Source organism: Panthera pardus, unplaced genomic scaffold (assembly GCF_024362965.1).
Source record: "Panthera pardus isolate Hobbes unplaced genomic scaffold, ASM2436296v1 HiC_scaffold_8, whole genome shotgun sequence".
Classification (NCBI taxonomy): domain Eukaryota; kingdom Metazoa; phylum Chordata; class Mammalia; order Carnivora; family Felidae; genus Panthera; species Panthera pardus.
The window spans coordinates 126,639,689-126,666,084 of NW_026527013.1; the positions used below are offsets into that span (position 1 = coordinate 126,639,689).

Genomic DNA, 26,396 nt, shown 5'->3' on the forward strand with positions numbered 1-26,396 from the left:
GTTTACTCTTCTCTCTTCCTGGAATGCTCTTTCCCAGCTATCATTATGAAACTTTCTCTTCTCAGTGTCACCTCCTCACAGAAACCATCCATGAGCACTCTGACCAAAAAAGCAGCTCCTATACTTCTCTAACCCTTAACCTTGTTTAATTTTTTTTCCATAGCATTGTTACTACTTGACATAACATTATCTATCTAAATAATTATGTGATTTCTATTAATTATTATTATATAAGTAATTATTAAAGAAATAACCATTTAACAAACTGAAAATGATGCTTTTAAGAGGCAGTTTGGAGATTTTTTTTAAGTAAGCAAGATGTTGATGGAGACCAGTGCTATTCAATGTGTGGTAGTGCAAGTCAACGAACTGTTTTAGAGCTGTCCAGAACAAGATAAAGAGCTTGCATGAGAATGAACGTCAACACCCTGCTTCCTTCATTGACAAAGTCTTATCAGGAAAAAGATATGAACTGAACTAAACTGTACTCAATGACATAATTGATTTGCATTTTATTTTAGTACAAGCTCCTGTTGCAGATCAGTTATAAAGAGCTTGCTGACCAGCATTTTTTTTTTTTAAATTCTTTTTTTCAACGTTTTTTATTTATTTTTGGGACAGAGAGAGACAGAGCATGAACAGGGGAGGGGCAGAGAGAGAGGGAGACACAGAACCGGAAACAGGCTCCAGGCTCCGAGCCATCAGCCCAGAGCCTGACGCGGGGCTCAAACTCACGGACCGCGAGATCGTGACCTGGCTGAAGTCGGACGCTTAACCGACTGCGCCACCCAGGCGCCCCACTGACCAGCATTTTGAATAACACTGATATAGATTATCTAGCTTAGTGTCTCCTGCAATTTCTTGCCTATCGTTTTGAAAATGATTTTTTAATCTATTGACCTATCTGGAGATCGGGGAATGTGTTGTGAAGATGTTACCCCTACCACATACATATAAAGTACACATTGATGACAATTTCAGAATATATGTATTGACAATGTGTTACAAGGGTGATAAGATAGGATAGATAATAGATACAGAAGAAGACAAATAGACTTTCTACTGAGAATCAAGCTGCAATGTACACAGCATGATAATAATTTGATAAATCAGATAGATTTGAAGAAAAGGTATTCTGTACTATTATAAGCTTCCTTCAGGTTGAGGATCAAACTTCTCTCTCCTCTTATATCTCCTCAGAGGAGTATGCTACACAAAATCTTCATTCTTTGGCATGCAAACATAACTCAGCAGATATTTAGTCCAAGCCTACCATTAACCAGGGCTGCAGACACATTGTGAACAAGACAAAGACTCTGGCTTTGTGAAAATTATGTTTTAGTGGAGGAGACGAAAAGAAAAGTAACCAAAATTGTTTTAAATCCCAACTCTGCATCTTTCAGGAGTAATATTAATGATATTAATGATCATATTAACAATGGGTATTCACATTACCTGCTATGAAAATTAGGGATTTTAGTCCATCAAACTCCTTAAGGATTAGCAAAAGAGGAGATAAAATAGCCCACTATTATTGTAATATTTCTTCAGTTTCACAAATGTAGTTTTTTTTTTTAACTTCACCATTAATCCCAAGGAAACACAGAACTTCTCAAAAATTTTTTTCTTTTCTTTTTTTTAACAATTTGATGATATGAATACCCTTTCCTATTAGAAATACAAAGAACCAAATGGCTTCTAAGTATTTTTCTAAGGAACCTAAAATTTAAATGTCTTCATTGAAAAAAACAAAGTTTAACACAGTGCTTTAATAAAATCTAAACAAAATCTCCTCCTGCCCTTCTGTCCCATAGAGCAATACTTGATGCTCTGAACTTTGATACAGTCAAGCACGTGGTAGTATCTGGGGCCAGTCTTTAATTTCAACTACCTGCTTTGCATTAGCCTCGAGTAGAAAATCCTGACTCAGCAGGAAAAGCTTCCATAGCTTAAAAATTGTCACTTAATTAAACTAGGCTTCCTAAATGGAAATGATTTTCTAATCTATACTTGCAAACATGTTGCTCTTTGGTAGAATGCTTTTGAAATTTTTCCTAAAATAATCACAGTGTGCTGGGTCATTTTAAGCTGTGGCTGAGGGAAATTCCTAGCTGCAGCTGGCCTCTGCTCTGGAATGGGTTCCAAGCAGAGGAGCACTTCCTAAGTGCCCATCTCGGGACTTGTGAAGGGCCGGGCTGCTTCCACTGAAATCAAAGGGAAGTTTTAAAACATACAGATTCTTAGGACTCAGTCCAGGTGACTTGATCCAGAAATAAAGGCCTGTATGCCAAGCCGTGAGTTTGAATTTAATCTAGAAAGCGATATGGAGTCATTGCAAAGTTTGAGGCAGAGCACTGGCATCATCAGATTTACATTAAAATGAAATATGAAAGACGGATTAGAGGGTGAGCCAAACCCAATAAGATAAGAGCATGTAGGAAACTCTATAGGGACCCAGGGTTATTGGTCATGGCCTAAGTTGGAGGAGGGTGGCATACAGATTCAGGACACTTTTTAGGAGGCAGAACTTAAGGAATTTGGTAACTAATTGGATGCCATCCATGCTCTGGCTTAGGTTATTGATTTAAAGCAATCAGTGGGGTTGAAGTGGGAAGAAAGGAATAACAAATGACAATCTAAAATTCAGGGACGTGTTCGGTGCTTTGAAGCCTGCCTCCCCCCACCCAGTTCTGTAAAAAGGATAGCTTAGCACTGTCTGTTGTTAGAGCCAGTGAGTAAAAAAGTCTTAAGCAAAAGCTTTGGGTATTTGTGTGATTCGGTTAGAAGTAGGACAGTTACCAAAAATCACTGTTGTCTCCACTTCTAGAAAAGTATTACAGAAAATTGGAAAGTGTGAAAAAATGTATTTCAAGGAATGTTCGTCTCAGTATTGATTCTAGTGGTGAAAAATTGGGGACAAGTTAAGTATCAATTCCAGAAAATTGGTTAAGTAATTTATGATGCAATTATACACCACAGTGCCATGAGGCAATTACTAATGATATCAATAATTGCATGTCTTGAAGTTTAAGGACGCTAGAAAAGGGGGCCACAGAATGGTTTGGATGGTGTGATTCTCTCCCTATCCACATTCATAGAAAAGTGTCTGAGAGGACATAGACGAAAATATCAACAAAGTATCCCTCTGGACAGGTGGATTATAGGCATCTTTTTTTTTTTTTTTCTTTTTGTGATGCCTACAGTTTCTAATTTCACTTAATTTTCATAACAAAGCCAATTGGTCACATACACATTGGACATCCAAAGTACGGATGTCTCTAAATTAGCAAGGCAGAACACCTGCCTCAGGCTCCTGACAAAGAATCACCTTTGGACTGAATGAGGACCAGCTCCTGCCTATGAGAGGAGACAGCAGAGGAAGACAGCCTGAAGACTCTGCCCTGGGCACTGCATGGGAAATCCTTGGATTATGGAAAAGCTATAAGCCTGAGTGGTTACTTTAACGCTTTCTTCTAACCCTTAAATGCTTCCAGTCATGTTTTCATGTTATAACTGTTATGCCCATTTCTAGGTACTCCAAAAAGTAAGATTTATATCTCCTGCCTTGTAGTATAGTTACTTGTGTACGTTTGTTACATACCGCATTAAACTACAAGCCCCTGGAAGGCAGAATTTGTTTGATTAAGGTTTATATTCCCTAGAGTGTCATACAGTTTGCATGTATTAGGTATTCAATATTCATAAAGGGAATTATTGATGTTTCTTGTATATGCCCAATGGAATACATCATGTTTAGAATTTATTTTAGAAGCTTCTTCCCTTAAGAACAGATATAGCCTTACCTTTTAACTAAACAGAATTACATAAGCCATCATTTTCTTTCTTTCTTTCTTTCTTTCTTTCTTTCTTTCTTTCTTTCTTTCTTTCTTTCTTTCTTTCTTTCTTTCTTTCTTTTTCTTTCTTTCTTTCTTTCTTCCTTTCGCCCTGGTTCTGATGGAACACAGAACTACCTTTTTAATTCTCAATCCCACTATCTATTACTTCATTCACCTGCTACACGGTCTTGAGCTTTTATTTGAATGGACCAGTATTAAGGCATCATGTATGTGAATTAACTCAAAGCCATCTTGGAAGTCGGTGGAATAAAAATATAAAGAGCTTAATCACAAGTAGTTTAAAAGTAAATAATTAAACCATGATTGAAAATGAATTTAAAATAAAATGTAAAAATGGAACTTCCATCATGGCTTACTAGACATCTTGTAAAGGAGTTTGCTTACCTCTGACCTCTCCCACAGCCACCAGAACTCCCACATCCTCTCTGTGACACTGAATGTGACTTGAATACCCCTGCCTTAGGGATTTCAGGGGCTTTCTTTGCCTGAAACACTCCCAAGCTCTGGATATGGCCACTCTTCCTCAGCACCCAGGTTTCTTAGACAGACGTTACCATTCTCCCTGTTAACTCTCTCACTAGGACCCCTCTCCTTGCCCCTCCTTCCTTATCTTCTCCATAGCACCAGACATGTCCTAGATGCCCCACTGTCTCCCTTGCTGCCTCCCTGAGAGCAGGCTGTTGATCTTTCCTATTCACTGCTCCATCCCCGGTGCCTAGAAGAGGGCCTGACTTATCACAGGCATTGAATACACACTTGTCCCATCAAAAAATGAATGAATAATTAAAAGCATTTCCCCCACCCCTAGAGATTGTGGAGAAGAAATCTTGTTTTTTCTCCCAGAAGACTATTTTCAAGCCCTGCCATGGGGAGAAGTGGGAGAGGCACTGGAATAAAAGCTCAGGGGCAGGGGTGGGGCAGGGAATCTCTGAGATGTGCAACCTGGTTTCCATCATAGAGTTGCACTTTCATGTGTTTACATGTAAGGGTCCACTCTGTTGAAAATAAGGGTTCTGTGGCTAAAATAAAGTGTGGAAAGCAATGATTAACACAAATGATATGCCTGCAAAAGAATCCTGCCTCTAGTTAGCACTGAAAATTGCGATCGAGTTGCTGTAAGAAACCTAATCCCAGTCACTGTCTGTGCCATGTACAGATGACAGTGAAAAGACTCAAATGCTGAAGCCCATTCAGAACAAAATTTCCTCTGCACTACCTAGTAGATCATTAGCACCTCTTTGAAGCATCGCATTTGCCTATGTGATACGATCTTAATTGGAAGCAAGCATATCTATCCACATAAGGAGTGCTGGGCTATTAAATAGATACTGTCGGATAGAATGCTTACATTTTCATGTCTTGATCCCCCCCCCCCATACTGTCTGTGTTAGTTTTTCTTTCTTTTTTTTTTTCCTTACAGAATGCCTTCAAAGCAAAGCTCTGAAGGAAAAATGAATACAGCTCATTTATTTTTAAACTCTGCCAAATCATTTCAGTCAGGCAATAGAAAGGAAAAGAAGAAAATGCTTGGTGTAATAGAGCCATATTTTTTTTTCTGCAGCTCCTCCATTAATTCTCAGGACCTCTGGCTGCCTTCCTTTCAGAATGCAACCCCATTCAAATCTTACATTATCTTGCCTACTTTCAGACATTCATTATTGCAGAAGTCATGCCATAATGGCATTTTGCCAACATGACTTTTAATGTCACTTTTATACAACCTAACTGTATACTTTGGAAACCATTTGTGAAATGGGAATCAGACCTAAATCTGTGGGTCAGCTCAAAGGTTATTTATATTTGGAATCCTTTGCATAGCACTGAATATTAAGACCACAGGATTTTCAAGTAAGACTCCTGAAAACTCTATCCATATACACTGCTCCCCAAATAGTGCTGTTTCATATGACAAGAACACTCCTTCTTGAGGCAGACACAGCAATGGGAACCACCAGTCTGTGGTTCCACAAGAAGGCTCTCTCTCCTCTGTCAATCAATAATGATGACAAACCTATTCTCTAAAACTTTATATGTAAATGATAAATGATTTGGGAAGCATGTTGATATTAATATGAACAAGTCTCCTCTCCCCTGTGTGTACAATGAACATTAGTGGATTGAATTAATGTGCCATTTGACAGTTCTGAACAAAGAAGTGGTAAAAAGGGATCACCAAAGACCACAGAGAAATAACGAAAAGAAAGTTTGGCCATGAAACAAACTATTCTACAAAAGGGATCAGAATAGAAGCACCAGTTAGAATTAGGGCCAGTTTTATTTAAGAGACCCATTAACCATCTGGAAAACATGATAAGCAGCATGTTGATTAAATCGGCGAGCTGTTCCAAATGGTCTGGCTGTCTAGAAACTGGAGAGAAAATCTAAGGTGTGGAAGATGTCTAGAAATACGAATGGAGAATAATAAAGCAACAATAACCAGGTATAACCCATTTGTTTGTAATTTACACTCCCATATATTTGTAGATAGCATAAGGAATAAAAGCAGAAGCTAGTGTTCTCACAAGTGCTCACTGTAGGAAATTAATACAAACACCACTGACCTCTATTCTTTTTTGGAAATTAATACTAGGTTAGGTTACAAGAATTTCTTTCTTCTCACATTGCCTCTCTTTTCTACAACATTCAGGAATATATGATCTAGGTCAATAGATTCCACACTTGAATATCTTAATCAACTAGGCTGCTTGTTATTAAGAGGAATACATATTTCTGAGCCATACTCTTGAGGTGGAGCCCAGCATTATGTTTCATTAACAAGTGCCTCAATTAACTGAGGCTGACATCAGTTTTCAGCCCTGGCTCTTTGGGCAAGTTATTTTAGGAGATTTGTTAAATTGCCACTAGGGGGAGTGTTGACCAAACTTTATGTATCTGGTAAAGGGAGGGTGCTAAGTGCACCCTCACTATCACTGGTGATACCAAAGACCTCAGGTTTTGGAAAGAACATGTCCTCACTAGTACCTTCTCCCTCCACCTCTCATACATAACCTCTTCCAGGCAATGGAAAAGTATACTAACTACTCACTGAACATTGAGGGTTTTGTGGCATTCTCAGTCTTGATAGGCTATGAACATCATGCTTTTTGTATGTGCTTTTCCTATTAAATGTTTTCCTATGATTTTATATTAAAATTTCTCCTTTTAATTTAGTAATTTTATGGTCTAATTACAAAATATTGCAATCTCATTGAAGAATGAAAGTACCCCAAAATACATAGAAGATAAAGATCACTTGTAAACCCTACACTCAAAAGATGAGTGTTATGAACATTGTAGTGCAGTCTTCCAGAATTATGTCAGTTCATAATTACATGTTTTTTTCTAGATGAAATCATTCTATATTTGCATTTTCCCACACAATCAGTAATATCAGCATACTCCCATGATATTAGTCTTCTTAAACTGTCTCCTATTAAAGAAATTTTTTCCACATTTCTGATTTCCTTATGATAAACTACTTGATTTAGAATAAGAGGGTCAAGGATCATATAAAATTTTAAGTTCTTAATACACATTGCAATTTTCAGGAAGATCACACAAATATATATCTCAACCAACAACACACATGTACCCATGTGTGTGGGTACATACTGTGCTTTTCCAGTGTATTGACATATTGCCACCCATCAAATTCATCAATATTATTTTAGTCATCTCTATGCCTATTTTAATATCATTTTCAATTATAAATTTATTAATTCATGCTTCCTCCATATTTTCTTTGACAAAATTGACAATGGTTATTAGTTATTTAATAGAAGTAGTTCTTGGATTCATTTTAAGATTCCATTATTTTTCTGTTTCCTAGTTTATTATTTTTATTATACCTTTCCTCTTGCCTTATTTGTTCTTTGATTTTTATTTTCTTTCTTTTTTTAATGTTTACTTATTTATTTTTGAGAAAGAAAGAGCAGGTGGGGAAGGGGAAGAGAGAGAGGGAGACAAATAATCCCAAAGCAGGCTCTGCATTGTCAACTCAGAGCCTGATGCAGGGCTTGAACTTGCGAACTGTGAGATCATGACATGAGCCAAAATCAAGAGTCAGATTCAATTGCTGGGGCCATCCAGGTGCTCCTTTATTTTTATTTTCTAACTTAATTTAAATCCTTACTTCATTTTTTCTTCTTTCTATAAAATAACACTTGTAAAATAATGATTTTTAGGGGTCTCCCATTTGAGGACAGCTTTGCCTGTATCTTGTAAGTTTTGTCATGCCATGTTTTCATGGTCATCATTTTCTAAATAGTCTCTAACAGTAGTTTTGATTTTCTCTTTGATTCAGTAGTTATTTACAAGATTGTTCCTTTAAGAATGTATTAAGGACTTTTGGTCATGTAAGTGACACATTTATTTTAAAGTTCCATGGGTACTTGGAAAAGAAGGCATACTTTCAGCGGAAGATGCCAATTCAATATGTACCTATTGGTTAACACTTATTAATTATATTATTAAAACATTTTAGAGGTTTCATCTGAAATAGAAAAATAATGCAATGATGTTTTCTCAAAGCTATATTTTTGTCCATTTCTTCTTGTATTTCTAGTTCTTTCTTCTTATTTTGGTGATACTGATATGTTGTGAATAAAGATTCATGACTGCCCTCATTGTCTTTCAGTTTGGATGCTTTATCTATGAAATGATTCTCCTTCCCATATAAAGTTTTTTGGCTTAATTTCTTCTATGATATTTATATTGCCATTCCTATTTTCTTTTTTTCCTCCATTTGTGTGTTACATTTCTCATTTTAAATTTTTTTCTATCGTTTATTTGGGTGGTTATTTGGTGAGTAGAACATGATTGTATATTGTTTTTCAATCCAATTTAAAATTATTATCTTTTCACAGGTGTAACCTAGTATGTTCATGGACACAATGGATAGTTTTTGTCATCTTTCATTTCCTCTCTAGTTCTGTACTTCAACTTGGGGCATCAGAACCACTTAGGGAAGTGGTGGTGGCAAGGTGTGTGTGTGTTGTTTTTAAGTACACTTAACTAAACCTCAGTTGAAATTCTGTTTTATAAAATTGGGGTAGTTCTGGGGCTGGGTGTTTCAATTTTAAAAGAATCAACAGGGAAGAATCACCACAGGATGAGAATTAATGCTCTTAGTATTTACGAAACAAATTCTAAACTGTTTTTCTCCAATAATTAAAGTCAAGAACATATACACTTTCCTATATTATAATATTGTATGGCATTTTAATTTTTATTAATATTTTATCAATATATTTTAAGAATCCATTATCACGGTTAAATTAAAAATAGATAAATATAGGGGCGCCTGGGTGGCTCAGTTGGCTAGGTGACTAACTCTTAATTTTGGCTCGGGTCATGGTCTCTCAGTTCAAGAGTTAGAGCCACGTGTTGGGTTCTGCACTGACAGCAAGAAGCCTGCTTGGGATTCTGCCTCCCTCTCTCTCCAACCATCCCCCACTTGCTCTCTATCTTTCCCTCTCAAAATAAATAAAAATAAACTTAAAAAATTATTTAAAAATAGATAAATATGAATATAAAATTTTCAGTAAAAATAGTTATAGGAGAATATCATATTAAAAATAATGGTCCTCTTTCTGGGTTCCCCAGCCTCATTTTCCAGAGTTACCCATTGTTGTATTAATTTATTATTCATTTTCCCACATATATGCAAACACACACAAATCTATTCAGACACTCAAAACATACAAGTGCACTCACACACCCCATGGATCATATTCTGTATATCCTACTACCTTCTTTGTTCACTGAGAAATGTTTCTTGGTCATTTTTCCTTTTCAAATACATATACAGTTAATTCTGTATAATAAACTCATATTATCATAATTCATTTAGACAGATGCCACTTGGTATCAGACACGATATCTTGGTTTGGGAAAGCCCACGCAAGTGTAACATATGGTGCTCTTCACCATGGGATATTTTTTCAAACGAACTAGTTACAGAATAGTGGCCTAGGACTTGGTTCACTTGAAGCTTACAATTCTGTTATTAACCAGATAATGCTATTCAATATTGTTTACTGTCTTATAAGCTTTTCACTGTTTTCTAAGATCCCTGAGAGCAAAGTCTAGATTATATTCTCTTTGGATTCTTCCTATTTACCAAAGCACAGGGCTGGGCATTTAGTATTCACGTCACAAATGTTTTTTGTCAATGGATATTGATGACAATGCAAAACAACTACACTTCTACTCTTCTGAAAGAAGAGCTAAACCATTTCCTGTTTTCTGTTTTCTTGAATGCATGAATGAAAATGAAACCCTAATGAGAGGTATGTGGTTGTGCAATGTCAGAACTGACATTCAATCTGGAATCCCTTTTCCTCCAGAAATCTGCCCTGTGGCATGGGGAAGAAGCAGTGATCACTCAGAAGATCATGGATGCACAGCGTACGGATGCACAGCGTAAGACTGCCCATGCAAGGAGACATTAGAGGAGACCAGGAGCCTGCCCAATAGAGCGGGACACCAGGATAGGCACACCAATCCAGCTGCCCTTACCAAGGGGATGGTTGGCCCCAGGGAAAGACTCCCCCTGCAATTCCCTTACGATTCATTGGTGAGGTTGTGCCTATTACAGTGTAAGAATAATTTCAACTAACGGGAGACTACTTGGAGAGGTCTTATTTAGCAAAGAATGAAAGATCTAAAAATACTGAGTTTCACCAAACATTGTCTAAGAGGATATGATAATTATCTACAAGTACTTAACAGGCCTTAGCACCAAGGTGAGGCATGAACTGTTTAAGGTGATTTAAGGAGGTGTGACAAAGTCTTGGCAGGTAGTGATAATTAAATTAAAGTAAGTAAAATTACATTTCATCTGGGGATCTAGGAAAGTCTTCCTTGTCGTTAAACAAGGGTCCCAAAGGATATGCTTAAGTCATTTAAAGTCAAACTGGGCCAGTTATTAGAGAACATCAGAGAAAGAATCATCTTAAATGGTGGTGGTGGGGGGTTAAGTAGGGAGGAGATAGCCGGTTTAATTAGTCACATTTTCCCTTTTGTTTCGAAGGGTTGTAAACACCTCACTTCCAACTCTGGCTCAGAAGGAAAGATCATCGAGATTCCAGTGACTCAGAAAAGCAATATTACTGAGAGATCTAAGCTTGGCATTATTTACCCACCAAATTTACTCTTTGAAATGTGTTTGGTCAGCTGTGTTTGGCTTCTGTGACTAGCTGTATTTGTCCAAAGGCTAATTAGCTCGAAGGGTAAAAAGATCAGTGAGTTAATCCATAATCTCGAGTGACTGATGAAATCTAACTGCCAACTGGTACTGGAGCAGATACTTTTTAAAGGATTAATAAAGCATGCTAGCTATTCTCAAATATGAGACTTTGTAAGAATAAGACAGGATAACACAAGAGAAAAGACAATCTGAGAATTAAAATAAAAAACGCTTCTAACATTTATATGGCAATTTCACAAACAAGGATTTAAGAATTTTAGGGGAACATGTGGGTAGTACTTGCTAGGTGATTCATGGGTCTGGGTAGATCTTAGGCAGAGGCTGTTCTTTTTGGTCCTCCAATAATACAATGAATATTTTATTGTTGAACAATTACTATGCACCAAGCACTGAGTTTTATATGTTATTAACTCAGTAGGTCCCACAATAACCTTACAAGGCAGGTGCTGTTATTCTTCCATTTAACAAGTGAGGCCATACAGGCCCCAAAGTCACATAGCTAGTAAAATTTAAACCCAAGAGCTCTGGCTCCAGAGCTTTTGATCTTAACTGCTCTGCTGAACTGCTCTAAGGGGAAGGAAGGAGACTAGGGGCCAGGATCAAAGTCTCCCTGGTTCCAGTTCTCGGTCTTTAGATGCATCCTGAAAAAAAAAAAAGTAGTTGTGTTCTGATGGACCATGTCATGTAATAATTTCAAAACATAGCTAAACATAAAAATCACTGAGCTTTGGAAAGTCCATTAAAAGAAGCTATGCTTTTGAGTATACGGTACCACAGCCTGGGTCCAGCTTAAACAACAGAAACTTACTGCCTCCTAGTGTTGGAGGTCAGAAGTGTGAAACCAAAATGTCTACAGGGTTGGCTCCTCCTGAGGGCTGTGAGGGAGGGATTTGTCCCAGTCCTTTAGCTTTGGCCTGTAGGTATCCGTCTTCTCCTTATGTCTTTTATTATTTTTTTTATTTTTTTAATTTAATTTTTAATTTTAATAAATAAAAATGTTTATTTATTTTTGAGAGAGACAGAGAGTGAGTGGGGGAGGAGCAGAGAGAAAGACACACACACAGAATCCAAAGCAGGCTCCAGGCTCCAAGCTGTCAGTACAGAGCCTGACGTGGGGCTCAAACCCACAAACCGCGAGATCGTGACCTGAATTGAAGCTGGATGCTTAACCGACTGAGTCACCCTGTGCGTTTTCATTTTCTTAAAGTATGTCTTTCTGTGGGTCCAAATTTCTTCTTTTTATAGGGACACAAACAGATTAGGGCCTATTCTAATGACTTCACTTTAATTTGATTACCACTGTAAAGACCCAATCTCCAAACAAGGTCATAGCCTGAAGTATTGATGATTAAGACCAGTATCTCATTTCTGGAGGAAGACGGAATTCAACCCAAAGCATGCATCAAGGTTGCTAAGCGGGTTTAAACATCCATCTGTGTGGTGCAATCCACCATCAGTGTGGCTGGAGGACAGCATAGGCTCTCATCAATTCTACAGGTACATCCTAAAAAGCCCAGCCTCTACCTCCTGGAATGGCATTGCTGTTCTTTCTTCCTCCTAGTTGGCCAATAGAAGGGCCAACACAGGGACTTGCAAAGGATTTTTCTGATCTTTAAGACAGCCCAGACATTTAAGAGACTGCTCTTTGACATCATCCTGTTAAACTCCAACATTTCCATCAGGTACCCATCAAGGTTGTGGAAGATCAGCTGGAGTGAAGGCTGAGGTATTCACATGGAGCTCGATTTGCTCCATATAAAAAAAGACAAGCTCCCATCCATCATACGATAGCCTTAAATTATGGAAAGTCACACCTTTGATCCTGTCTTTAAGGGCAGTGGTCTCTTAATTCTCTGTTTTGAAAAAAATCTATGTACCCCCCTCTATGTACACATTTTTAAGTTGATGGCTGGACTTTTTTTTATCACAATTGAAATAGCTGCAAAGAATATAATTTTCAGTGTATTAAAATATTGTTGTAAAAAAATAAAACCGTTACACCACTCTTTTAAATGTATCCTTGGATATACATACATCAGGGACTTTATACCCATAATTACTCACTTAAACATACATGAAAAAACTCTTCTTTATAGTTGGAGATTTTACATCATTTTTCTCCTTTAATAACAGGTCCTCAAACTTTCTATGTAAAAGGCCAAATACTATTTTAAGCTTTCCAAGCAGTCTCTGTCATAGCTACTCAACAATGCCATTGGAGCACGAAAGCAGTCCTAAACAATACATAGATGAATAGGCATGGCTGTGCTGCAGTACATTTTATATACAAGAATGGGCAGCAGACTGGATGTGGCCCATAGGTCACTGCCACCCTCTGTCTTAGAACTCAAATTCCCATTCCACTTCCCACTTTTCCCATTCTTTTTTTTTTTAATGTTTTATTTTATTTTTTGAGAGACAGCATGCGCACAGGGGAGGGGCAGAGAGAGAGGGAGACACAGAATCCAAAGCAGACTCCAGGCTCTGAGCTGTCAGCACATAGTCTGATGCGGGGCTCAAATCCAGGATCGCGAGATCATGACCTGAGCCGAAGTCACAAGCTCGACCGTCTGAGCCACCCAGGCACCTCCCCCTCCATTTTTCCCACTCTACCTCAATTCTACTCATACAATTTTATCATGATAGAATGTTATGCTTAAAATTCAACTCTTAATCATACTACTATACTTCTCTAAAAGAAAAACATATATATACCAAAATTTAATTTAAAATACATTCTCTGTGAACAGAGGGCTATAATAAAAATATTCTTCCGCATTGAGTTTAACAGTACAATTATTAATATAAACTAATTAGAATAAATATATTACAAATGTTGATGATTATTAAGCCCAAAGAGAAAGATTTTATTGGGACTCCATCTCTTATTGAGATGGGAACCCATTTTATGGATCTTTATTTAAGGGAACTGACACATGTCTCTGGCTCTCAGAGAAGGTTTCCACGCTTTGGGCCACACACCATTGTAGGACCTAATGGAGGCGAAACGAGGCCTTTCTTTCATCAAGAGGGAGCAGGCTGCTGGGAGGGTCACAGGTGCCATCTCAAGATGGTCTGTTTTAAGGTACATGTGGAAACTGAGAATATGGAAATGGATTACCTTAAAGCTAGTCACACCTGCCTTTCCCTTGAAGAGTTTTCATGCCCCTTAGGAGAGTGAGCACCCCACAATGAAGACTACTTTTCTAATGCATTGGTTATAAATCAATATACAGGTGGTAAGACTGAAATGAAAGTATTAGACGTCAGTAGAAGGAACATGGGCTTGTGAATCAGACAGACCTGGATTTGAATTCCACTCTACCACTTACTGGAAGGATAATAAGCTAACTTCTTCACATCTGTTTCCTTATCTGTAAAAGGGGATACAATGCCTTTTAACATTGCTCTGAATGCTGTAAGGAAATGTGTTAGGAAACAGGACGGAGACTGAAAATCGGCATTGAAGCCTCCCTGAATCCTGCTTTCTGTCCTGTGAGGCTGGGGGATGCACTCTTTGATAAAAACTTGTATCCTAAGAAGGGATGGTATATATGTACAATAAATATTATTCAGCCATAAAAAAACGAGGAAATCTTATCATTTGTGACATGGATGGACCTTTAAGCCATTATGCTAAGTGACCTAAGGTAGACAGACACACATAGTGTATGATCTTACTTATATCTGGAATCTAAACAAACAAACAACAACAAAATACCAAACTCATTAAAAAAAAGAGAGAGAGAGATCGGGTTAGTGGTTACCAGAGGTGGGGGTTGGAGGGAAGGGGAACTGGAGGAAGGTGGTATGAGGTACAAACTTCTAGTCACAAGATAAATCAATACTAGTGTGTGATGCACAACATGATGACACAAGTAACCTGCTGTGCAGTGTACAGGAGAGTCAAGAAAGTCAATCGTAAGTGTTCTCATCCGAGGAGATTTTTTTTCTTTTATTTTTATTGTATCTATGAGATAATGGATGTTAACTAAATCTATTGTGGCAATCATTTCACCATATATGTAAACCAAACCAACATGCTGTACTCCGTAAACTTATACGGTGATGTACGTCAATTATTTTGCAATAAAACCAGGAAAAAATTGTACCTTGATGGACCGCTGCAAGTAGTAATTTCAAAATAATATCTACGTTAAGAATAACGATTAAAAAAAAAGGTTTGGAAAATTCCATTAAAAGAACCTATGCATGTGTAAAGTGCCTCGTGCATAGAAGGCACAATTCTCATAACCATCAGACAAGTGATTCTGACATTGCTCTGGCCTTGAAGCAGGTGACTGAGGGTGAGTCCATACAACTACACCAGGGATGGGAGAGACAGACAGTGCCACACACATTATTATGATTATTGTTACTACGGTGCTCAGAGGACTAAGACATTTTCTCACCCACTGCTTCTTACAGCACCACCTCTCCCCAGGTGACATGAAATTACAGCAGCTCTCCATAATTGCCAATTCTCTCTCCCTTGACAATTCTAACAGTTCAGAAACCTTTGGTTAAATGGAAAATTTTCAGTTCACCTACGTTTCATCTTCTAGGTTGCTTTGCAAAAGTAGGATAGTGTACGGCTCTTGAGTTTGCTTTTAGGGTTCAATTTTTCTTCATTGTTCATTTTCACCTCTGTGCCAGCAAGGCCATATAAAGTAGCAGATCAAGGGGAACAAAGGCAAAAATCAAGGACAGTTACTGGCCAATTTGTTTTTTATCAGTTACTTTCAAGTTGTTTTCAAAGAAGTCTTACAAAAGTCCAAGTTTTGAAAAGTGGGGATATATTCTTTATGTAAATGGACAGGAAAATGAACGCATAAGTGAACGCACAAATGAGTGAATACAGTTGACCCTTGAACAATGTGGGGGTTAGAGGTGCCAACATAGTTGAAAACCTGCATATAATTTTGACTCCCCACAAAACTTAACTACTAATAGCCTTACTAATAACATAGTCAATTAACACATATTTCATACATTATATGTGTTATATGCTGTATTCTTACAATAAATAAGCTGGAGGAAAGAAAATGTTATTAAGGAAATCACAAGGAAGAGAAAATACATTTATAGTACTGTATTATAAAAAATCCACTTATAAGTGGATTCAAACCTGCATTGTTCAAAGGTCAACTTGTATAAATAACTAGTTTTTTGGGAATTTTATTATCATAGCCTCAATATTCTAGGCAACTTTGAGGCTAATGATTGCATGAAAAATAAGCTTCCATGCAGGTTAATCCATTAATGTTTACAGATTATTTATGTTCATAGATAATATCAAGGCCTAGAACTGATACACAGGCATTGGGCAAATAGTGGTTGTTGACTAAATTGAGAGAGCAAGGAAATATAAATGTTGTCCCTTGTTAACAGACATATTAACAAGTCGACTAATTTCTCTAAGCCTTACTCTCTTCACTTGTAATAAGGTAACTGTACCCTGTCACCCTTCCCTCCCCACCCAAGGGCCCCCTGGCCCCAGATGAGAGCTCCACGCTGCCACCATTCAAGTACCTAAGTTGTCACCAGATGGAATCTATTTGCCATCCCTGGGAAATAGATCTGGGAATCTATTCTTTAAGATCTGGGAAGTGATTGGTTTATAGTAAATAGATAACCAGATGCAACAAAGGAAGACATCACCCTTTTTTCTTTTTGACAGAATACATAATCCAAGGGTGTAAAGTGCGTGGCTAGGGGGGAGGAGGCAGAGAATAAAGCTACCAAGAAGTGGCTAGGAACCTCCATATGGATGAACCAAAACCAAGCATGTTTTCCAATGCTTTATTATGTCTTCATGAAGAAGAAAGACAGAGTTGGGGCAGGATAGCTAAAACCCGGAAATACAGAAAGATTTGTGGGCCATATGCAGAAACCAAGAACATCTTGACTTAACAAATGTAAAAGCCACCACTTATCTATGACAGGTCACGGCCTTCCTGAATGCCACAAGGCACCTGCCAAGAAGCACAATATCGTTTGAACTTGACTGGCTTCCAAAATCAGGAAAACATACATCACTATCCTGGAGCTTCTGTGACTCTGGCTCCAGAAACATGTTTCCAATGATTCTTCCTCTATAAACAAGGTTGAATTGTTAAGAGATATTAGATTTGAAATAATAATAGTAATACCTTATGTATTACCTTATGCACAATCCACAGAGCATATGGGATATGTTAATTTTTTTGTTCTCTAAACATTTTTATGTATACTATGGGGTAGATATTATCTATATTTTGTACATGACAAAAAAGGATTATAAAGATTGGAAAGGTAATATGGCAAGACCTAAATTTTACTAGTGACTAAGCTCAGGCTTTGTTCTAAGGGCAGTGGTCTGTACTCTCTGGGTGGCCTCCACTGCCAGCAGAGTTGGGGTAGTCTCTGAGGATCCAGGAGAGTAGTCTGAGAGCAGACAGCATGTGCCCTCCTAGCACTCTGGTTGCCCAATTAGAGATTCTTCCACAGCCAAAGAGCTGAGCTAGACATTCTGCAAGATACAAAAAGTAAATGGCTTCTACCCAAGGAACATAATCATACTATTTTCTCCTTGCATAGTGCATTATGGTGCACTAATCACTTATGCAGACACCATAGTTTAATTTTCATTCATCCACAGCCTTGTTAAAAAAAGCCCCTTCCATTTTTACAGATGAGGAAACTAAGCTTCAGAGAGGTTAAGTAGTCATCTACCTAGTCCTTAAGAAATTTTAAGGGAAGAGAGAAGGATCTCCCATAAGGTGGTTTTTACAAACTTCTTGGGTCTACTCTGCAGAGATGTTTGAGCCTGGCTTATGGAATCCAGAATGAGGACTTTTTCCCATTGACCCCAACTGTTCTCTAAAGCTGGAAGGGTGTGAGCACTAGAAAGAGTGCCAATGGACCGTACCAACATAACATCCCCAGAGCCCAAGCTTTGGATTAAACCCTTAACATTAAGTAGTCTAGATCTATGTGCAGTAGTAGCAGTGTTGGTGGCTTTCAGACCAGTTCTTGCTTTGATATCACTCAATGCATATTGTACATTGTTGGTCCATTAGACATTAAGTGAGCTCCATCTCAGCTGCTGGGACCTGTGGCCTGGCTGGCTCTACTTAGAAACGATTTGCCCAAAGGTCAAGTCTATCAGTATGGGCTGCCAGTATGAAGGCCTGAGTCCATTAGCTGATGGGTGCTTCATTCCAACCAGGCAAGTGGATGTTAGAACTGCCCCAGATGCTATCTCAAATGTTCAGCTATAAAAATTCCAACCAAGTCAGAATGAAACTTTATTTCATTATGCTTCCAGGTCTGGGAATGATGCCAGTGAACTGCTCTCCTTGACAGGTCTCTCATCACTTATAGCTCAAAGGAAAGGAAAAGTGAGCTCCCAAAGTGCCAGGCTGCAGCCCTCCTTGTCAGATGGCAACACCTCCATGGAACAGCTGAGCAAGAAGATGAGTAAAGAACTGTCGTTCCATTATCCCTGAAACCCTGCATACTGATAATTCCCTGTATGTTCCTTTTCAAAGTCTTGCACAATGCAGAGCTGAGAAAAGGACATAGGAGAGGGATGAAAAATCAGTTTCAGCTGTAAGCCAATTCTGACTGCTTGGTAGTGGCTGACTTAGTGCTGTGTTAAGAAGGATTCTGAGGCTCCATCTGGGTACAGTGGGAAAGATTGATATGATCAACGAAATATGGGCCCTAGAGAATAGATTGTTTGGAAGCTTGACCTTGGAAATCACCAGGTCTAAACTTCTCTTTATCCATGTGTAGGTGCTGTGGAGCATAAAGGTTAAATTATTTATAAAATTTAGTTGCTAAACTATACAGAATAATTCAAGGTCTTAGATTCTAGATTACTGCTCTGTCATCTATACAAGTACTTTTCTAGTCCTGAATTTCTAGAATATCACAGATTTAAATTAGCTAGCAAATTAGTGGACTTCAAAATCCTGTGGTAATGCAAAGACAATTACTGTAATGCTGATCACACCAATGCAATATAAAGCTATTTCCCAGCGTCTCTGTGCTCACTGAAATCCCACAGCACTTCTTTCCACTCATGACAGTCTTTGGCTTGGCCAAACATCAGCAGATTCACAAAACAAGTCATCTTGCTCTTGGATTCAACCCTGCCTGTGGTTTAATCTACTTGGTCTGTCAGCGTTGCCTCAGCAAAGATGATAAAGTCCTGCCATGAAGAGAAAGAAGTTGTAAAGGGGCCACACAATGTAATCCAACACATATTTGTTGAGTACCTATGTGCACAAGGCATCCTCCTTGGGAATTCTGTCCAACATGCAGGAAACAAGTATAGTTGGACCAGAAGGCATCACTGACATTAGAGATCATATTGAACTACATGGATTTTCCCCACCTTTCTCAATGTTTTGTGAGATTTCTAAAAGACCTCTTTATTAACTGAAGGTTTAAGAGGACCCAGCTTAGGGGCATCTGGGTGGCTCAGTTGGTTAAGCATCCGATTTTGGCTCAGGTTATGATCTTGCAGTTTGTGAGTTCAAGCCCCATATCGGGCTCTCTGCTGTTAGCGCTGAGCCCGCTTAGGATCCTCTGTTTCCCTCTTTCTGCCCCTCCCTAGCCCGTCCTCTGTCTCTGCCCCTCAAACATAAATAAACATTAAAAAAAAACACACAAAAAAACAAAACCTCAACAAGAAGACCAGGCCTAGAGGGAGCTTTATCACGTCTAGTTGCAGATTTGGCTGAAATTATCAATGTCAGGACATCTCTAGGAGGCTGGGACCAGATGCCTCTAAGAAGGCTTTGCAGCATGATTTTGATCTAGTTTACTTAAAAAGTTGATTACATTCTCATAATTGGTTTTACATTAAAAGAAAAGAAAACAACAACCTTGGGGAGTGGATAAATAGAATAGCATATGATGTTGAAGGTAAGGGTTTTAAGACCAAATTAAGTGTAAGAACTACTTAGTCAATATTTTCCAACTAAACAAAATTTGGAGAATTGAATAAGATGACAGCAATTAAATCATCCCTTACCCTCAATTTACACTTGTCTTCATAAAGAATAATGTTTGCAGCAGACTTATCTTCTCAATCAAGGTTTGCGTAGCTTATTATTAAAACTAAACCCGTGTTTTCTGAACATGCTGAGTTGAAGGTGGGGGCCCAAAGTACAGTGAATGGCAAGGCCACAATATCTGGGGACAGAAAAATGCCACAGAAGGTAGATGCTGACTTTCCACAATAGGAAATGGCACACCTTTTAATTCCCTCTTGCCTAACAGAGTAATGGAAAAACCAAGATTTAGCTACATGTTGAGTTTTCTATGTACAATGGTTAAGGGCAAAAGTAAACAAGGTTGGGAATGCTAATGTTCTGTGCCTCTCTCTGTTGCCTGAGCAACAAGTGCTTGCAGGTACTTCATGGAGGTGAAAGAGATGACAGTGCCATGGCAGGATGATGTAGTGATAGAAGTCACTGGCCTGTTGTGTCAGGAGGGTTCTTTGAGAATCCAGCACTATACTGTCTAGCAGAGTAATCACTAACCACACATGGCTACAGAAACCTTGAAATACGTGGCTAGTAGGACTGCACAATTGAGTTACAAAGTTTATTCAATTTTAGCTAGCTTCAGCTATTGAAAAACTTTCATGTATGTTCTAAACAAGTTTGGTATGGGACTCTACTTTTTTAACTATACATTTTATGAAATCTAAAAACAGATTTCCTGTGAAAATTCAGTATCCAAACTGAGCTGTGCTGTAAGTATAAATTATATGTTGGATTTCAAAGACTTAACATAAAAAAACTGAATATAAATATTTTGTTAATAATTTTGTAGTTGCATGTTCAAATATTTTGGGCATACTGGGTTAAATACATATATTATTAAAATTTGTAGACCCACTTTTTTTTTTTACTTTTTAAATGTGATTACTAAAAAAATGGAAATTACATACATAACTTGCATTATATTTCCACTAGACAGTGCTGATCTAGAAAGAAATCTGCCATATTATCCCTGTAGGGCATTATTTTTTTGAATAGCTATTGAAATTGTCTTTTACACATTCACATACCTAGTGTTAATAGTAGAAAGTGCATAATATCAGGCATGCATAGCAAATAATCCGTTTTTAAAACCTGCTCCTAAGACCCCTACAGATTCCTTTTCCATCTAGCAATGTGATCTTGCTTATATGCTCTGGTCTGCTATTTCTGTATATGTCAAACTGGATATTTTAGGACATCAATAGTTTTTCTTCTTCCTTCTAGTGGCCTAACTCCTTCCACTTCATTTCCATTAGTAAGTCTTCCATGGAAATGCTGGTTGGTAAAACAGATAGAAATGGAGGGGCGGCTGGGTGACTCAGTCGGTTGAGTGTCCGACTTCAACTCAGGTCATCATCTTACACTCATGGGTTTGAGCCCTGCGATGGGCTCTGTGCTGACAGTTCAGAGCCTAGAGCCTTGCTTCGGATTCTGTGTCTCCCTCCCTCCCTCTCTCTCTCTCTCTCTCTCTCTCTGTCTCTCTCTCTCTCTCAAAATAAACAAACATAATAATAATAAAAAAAAATTTGGGAGGGCACCTGGGTGGCTCAGTTGGTTAAGTAGCCGACTTCAGCTCAGGTCACGATCTCACAGTCTGTGAGTTTGAGCCCCACATTGGGCTTTGTGCTGGAGAGCCTGGAGCCTGCTTTGGATACTGTGTCTCTCTCTTTCTCTCTACCCCTTCCCCACTCATGTTCTCTCTCTCTCTCTCTCTCTCTCTCTCTCAAAAATAAATAAACATTTAAAAAAACATTAAAAAAAAACAGATAGAAATGGAGATGCTCTGAAGTGGGAGTGGAGGACTCACTCGCCTCCCACCCTGGTTCCACACTGCCCCAGTCCTGTCAATGTCCCCAACTCTGAGCGACTTTGTTTGAAAACTATGTCACATTCAAAGATTTTCAGGCCTAAACTTCTAAGTTTCCAGTTGTTCCATCAATGTATATCCTCTGGACCTACCTAAAATCTCTTTCTGAGTTCGGCCTATTCACAAGGTCTTCAGAAAACATGGTAGCCCTGGTGATTCCCACATCCACTGTGGGTGACGCACCCCCCAAACCAGCTGCATTGTTGTTCCTGACCCTTCATGACCCTCACTGTTGCTATGGCAATTGCAAATCATTCCTGGCAAATGTGAGCAAAGGGCAGCCATAGAACTGATGACCTTCCACCTCTTGCAGATGGCCCAGGAGGAGCTGGTCTCATGTAGAAACTGGCCTAGTTCTCATTAGTCAAATAAACGCTCCTCAGAATAAGGTAGCACATGATACAATAACACAAGGGGATAAACAAATGGGACATTTTGGTGACAAGGTTTTACTCAAACATCTTTTCCTAAATGGTACTATATATAATTCACCCAACCACCATAAAATGCCTTTCTAATTCGACTTTAATTAATACAATGATTGTTGAATTCAATTCCGTGTGGCCTGGTTCCACTACACAGACAGCCGAGGAGACCTCCTTCCCCTGTCCATCCACACTCCTTCCATCCATGGATGCAGCAAACAAGTAAATCCACATGTGTGAAAATACAAACCCCTTGTCAGTTCCTAGCTTTGTAAACATGGTCAAGTTCCTCAATATTTTGGAGAGTCCATTTCTTCATCTAGAAAATAGGTATAAAAGGCATCCTTTTGGGGCGGTTGTAAAGATTCAGAGAGTTGTTACGTCTACATAAATTGTATTGAACAGTGTCTGGCACACAGTAAATGCTCAAGGCAGGTTAGCTTTTCCTGCTGTGATTGATTTTATTCCACTCGAGAGGAGAAATGAAGGATTCTACCCTTCCAACTCTCAGTGCTGAATTTCAGGGACTGGATTTAACATGTTTATGTTTACTTTGACGTATGAGGCAAGTCTGACGGTCACTTGAAAATCTGAGGGAATTCATTTTTACTTATCCTTACATTTATGTTTATAATACGTCCTACATCTTACAAATGCCATGAAGAGGCAGTACGGAGAAGCTTTCTTCTTCAGGAGTGAACAGAACAGGTACAAGACTGCAGTTAATTCTGGTATTTGAAAGAGCATGTTCATTTCAAGCCCAGTGATCCTAGTTACACCAACACTGCAAGCTGAGAAGTGAGGAAATCTAGATCTAGAATTATTTCCAAGACTTCTTAATTTAAACCTTAACCATTCTAACTTAGAATGCACAGGACCTCACCAGTTACTGAAGCCACTGCATAAGTCAGCAGTTGATTGGCACAGGGCTATGGCAGGATTTAGTGGCCCCTTCTCAAAAAGGAGATAATAAACTTGAGGGTATAATAAATTCTTGGCTATTCACCCAGGACAAAGATCCTACATGACCCTGAAATGGGCTGTCATCAGAGTATTATGTGATTATGCATTAATATATTTTCTTAGGGCAAGAGGAGAGTTTCATAGCTTTCAAATTCTTGGACTTCCACGATCCAAAAATAGGTTAATAACTACTCCTGGTTTAAAAAAAAAACAAACAACATTTCTACTGCTTCCATAAAAGGCTGTTTCTTCTCTCACTCTTGCCAACAGGTGCCAGTACCTCACTCATATAAGTGACGCTACTTTGGGAGAGAAGAGACCAAAAGAGGACGGAGGGCCGTTCTAATGAAATGACATCACTTAATGCACATCCACTAGCAACCAGACTTGCTCAAAATTATACATGCATCCAGGTGTGCCAAGGAACGACATGTAATAGGGAGACTTTACGTGCACACACTTGCCTCCGATCAGGTGGAATTCTCAATTTGGTACACCATCTCGAGCCTCTTGGGATCAAAGGACAGCCTACATTCCAGAGGGGCCTTCAGCTAGCAAACAGGTCTTTGACCTCGTCAAGTTACCAGGTTTCTCCTAGCTGTGACTGTTACCCACAGTGAGAAAACTTGGCCATCTCCTCCTGTGGTATCAGGTCACAAGAGCAGGTCTCTTCCAACTACCCTTGCCCTGCTTTTGGGTCTTCTGGAGGCAAAACCTTCCTCGCTCTTTTGTTTCTTTACTCGCTCATCACAGATTGCATTTAGGACACAGCCAATTCCATTCTACAGCCACATGAAGACCTGTAACACTCTCTTCGGTCAAAAGGACATTGTTATAAAGGACAAGCCAATAAGATTTCCCATGTTCAACTATTTCATGTGCATATATTTTTGAGCCAGATGATAATGATTTATCCTCTTTTCCTCTCTGTTGTTTGAACCCAAGTGAACTGTAAATAGAAGACATGCAGTATGCCTGTTTTCCTGGCACATAAGATAGGAAATTACATTTAAAACAAAGTAACAATGATGAAGCCTCAAAACCAGCAGAGACGCTGAGGAGAGGTTCTCAGGCAGAGATGGAAACCCCAAGTTCAGCCCCCGCTCTCTGCACCCACGCCAAAAGCGATGCTTCTCCTCTCCATGTTCAGAAAGATTATAGTTCCTCTGGAATCCTACACTGTGCTTGAGTTCTGTCTTGCTACATATATTTTTTAAGTTTGCAGCTAGAAGCCTCTCTAAAGGCAAAGAGTTTCCCCCTCCCCATACTGCCCCTCCATTGCCTGTTTACAGCACTGCTTTCTTATTTTTCCTGCTTCTACCCAAAGAAATCGAGAATTTCATCACCAGTGTCAGAAAATTAAACCCCAGGGAGCAAAGCAATAGCTCAGAGCATCCCTTCCCTGGCAAAGAGCCAATCCTTGAATATAACTTTGCAAACCCTCTCTGGTTTTCAGGGGTTTAAAGGGATTCAAAACAGAGTCATTTCGAGGCATGGTTTTTGACAGCTAAAATCTCTCTGTCTGCACTTCAACTCATCTTTGAAATTAATTTTCAAAAAGCGAGAGAACATATTTTGATTTAAAGACTGGTTTCATGAAAGAAGTGAGGGGCATGACCTAGCTCAGTTGCACACTTCCAAGCTGAGATCAGCAGTGCGTGCAGAAGAGATGCTTCCTTTTGTGGTTGGGGGTCTTAAGAAGTGTTTGACAGACCATTGTAATAACATCTCTCTTCACAATGCAAACACCAGTAACACGGTCAAGCAGCTCACCGCTCAGTTCCGTGCTTGCACCTTTCTCTCTCTTCCCAGCAATGCACAGGGTTGACTCCGCTTAATTTAGTTTTAAAAACACCTTCTTTTGAACTGGATCTATACCTAGGGAGATAAAGCAAAACTCCACTCCTCACACTAATCCTTATCCTTACTAGACAGACCAATGTTCCAGTATAATACACAGTCAACTACAAATCCAATCATACCCAAGCAATGCATGCAGGCTTTGGAATACAGAAGCTCACACATCACGGGAACCCCAGAACGCCTGTTCTTCCATGTGCTTGTTCCAATTCATAGTTTTCTCGGCAGACAATAGGACAAAGCTGCATTTTAGCTCAGGCTGCTAATACCAGCGGACAGATGTGTAAGACTGAGGTTTACTCACCAAGCTCCCGTAAGTCCATCTTTCCCAACTACAATACTGCTGCTAAGCCGCCACCAAATGACTTAGAGTCGTCCCCTAGAAGAACAATGTGCTGGAATACCAGATGGTTCCTGAGTAAGCTTGTTCATGAAATAGGTTTCCAGTTGAGCCATGTGAATGGAGACCTGCCGCACACCTTTGAATGCTACACACTTCGAGTCCAGAAGAATAAGCATGTAGCTTTGCTTATGTTTATGGAGCTGGAGCCCAGGGGTGCTCCGATTGGCAGGAATCGCAGAAAGATCAGCCAATCAAAGGGAGCCTCCATTTCAGGGAAACTCCTGCTCATTTATTTAGCATCTTCAGAGATCATCGGCTTTTCTAGGAAGAGCTTTTCTCTTATAGTATCACAAGAGAAAAAATAATAGCTTCATTTCAATTTTAGTGCCCTATGCTCTTTCATCAATATGTATTACATAGCTCCTCTTCTCGGTATTCCTCAATACCTCCACTTTTCCTATAAAGAACTTTAAAAAAAAAGAAAAAGAGGAAGAAGAAGAAAAAGAAAGAGCTGGTGATGGGCTAGAGATAGTTCATATTCATCAGCCTCCACCTTGTTGCAAGAAAGGAGGGGGGAGCGCCTGGGCTCAATAATTACTGATTCTGTTGCCATGGAAACAGACTGGCTGCAGCGAGTTGGATTCGTGTAGAACATCTGCTGCCAGACCCATAATCAACTGCAATCTCATCTCTCCCCCTCTCCCTACTTTTATTTGATTGTTAGTTTGCTTTCTCTCTTCTTGTCTTCACATTCAGTTTTTGTCCAGAAATGTCATGTAACTGCCTTACTTTGTACACATAGCACACACATGCCAGAGGTGCTCACATGC

General features: G+C 39.0%; 1 protein-coding gene across 7 annotated transcripts in view; it reads right to left on the reverse strand.

The window, feature by feature from the left end:
* ELMO1 (engulfment and cell motility 1) overlaps positions 1–26,396 on the reverse strand; it is a 534,040-nt gene that overhangs the window by 111,640 nt on the left and 396,004 nt on the right. Inside the window, exon 1 of one of the 7 annotated variants that reach the window (XM_019418113.2) lies at positions 25,528–25,815. The exons of the other annotated variants lie outside the window; for them this stretch is intronic. The gene's annotated coding sequence lies outside the window, so the exon portion shown is untranslated. Of the gene's footprint in view, positions 1–25,527; positions 25,816–26,396 lie in introns of those variants that run through there. 7 annotated transcript variants of the gene reach the window in all.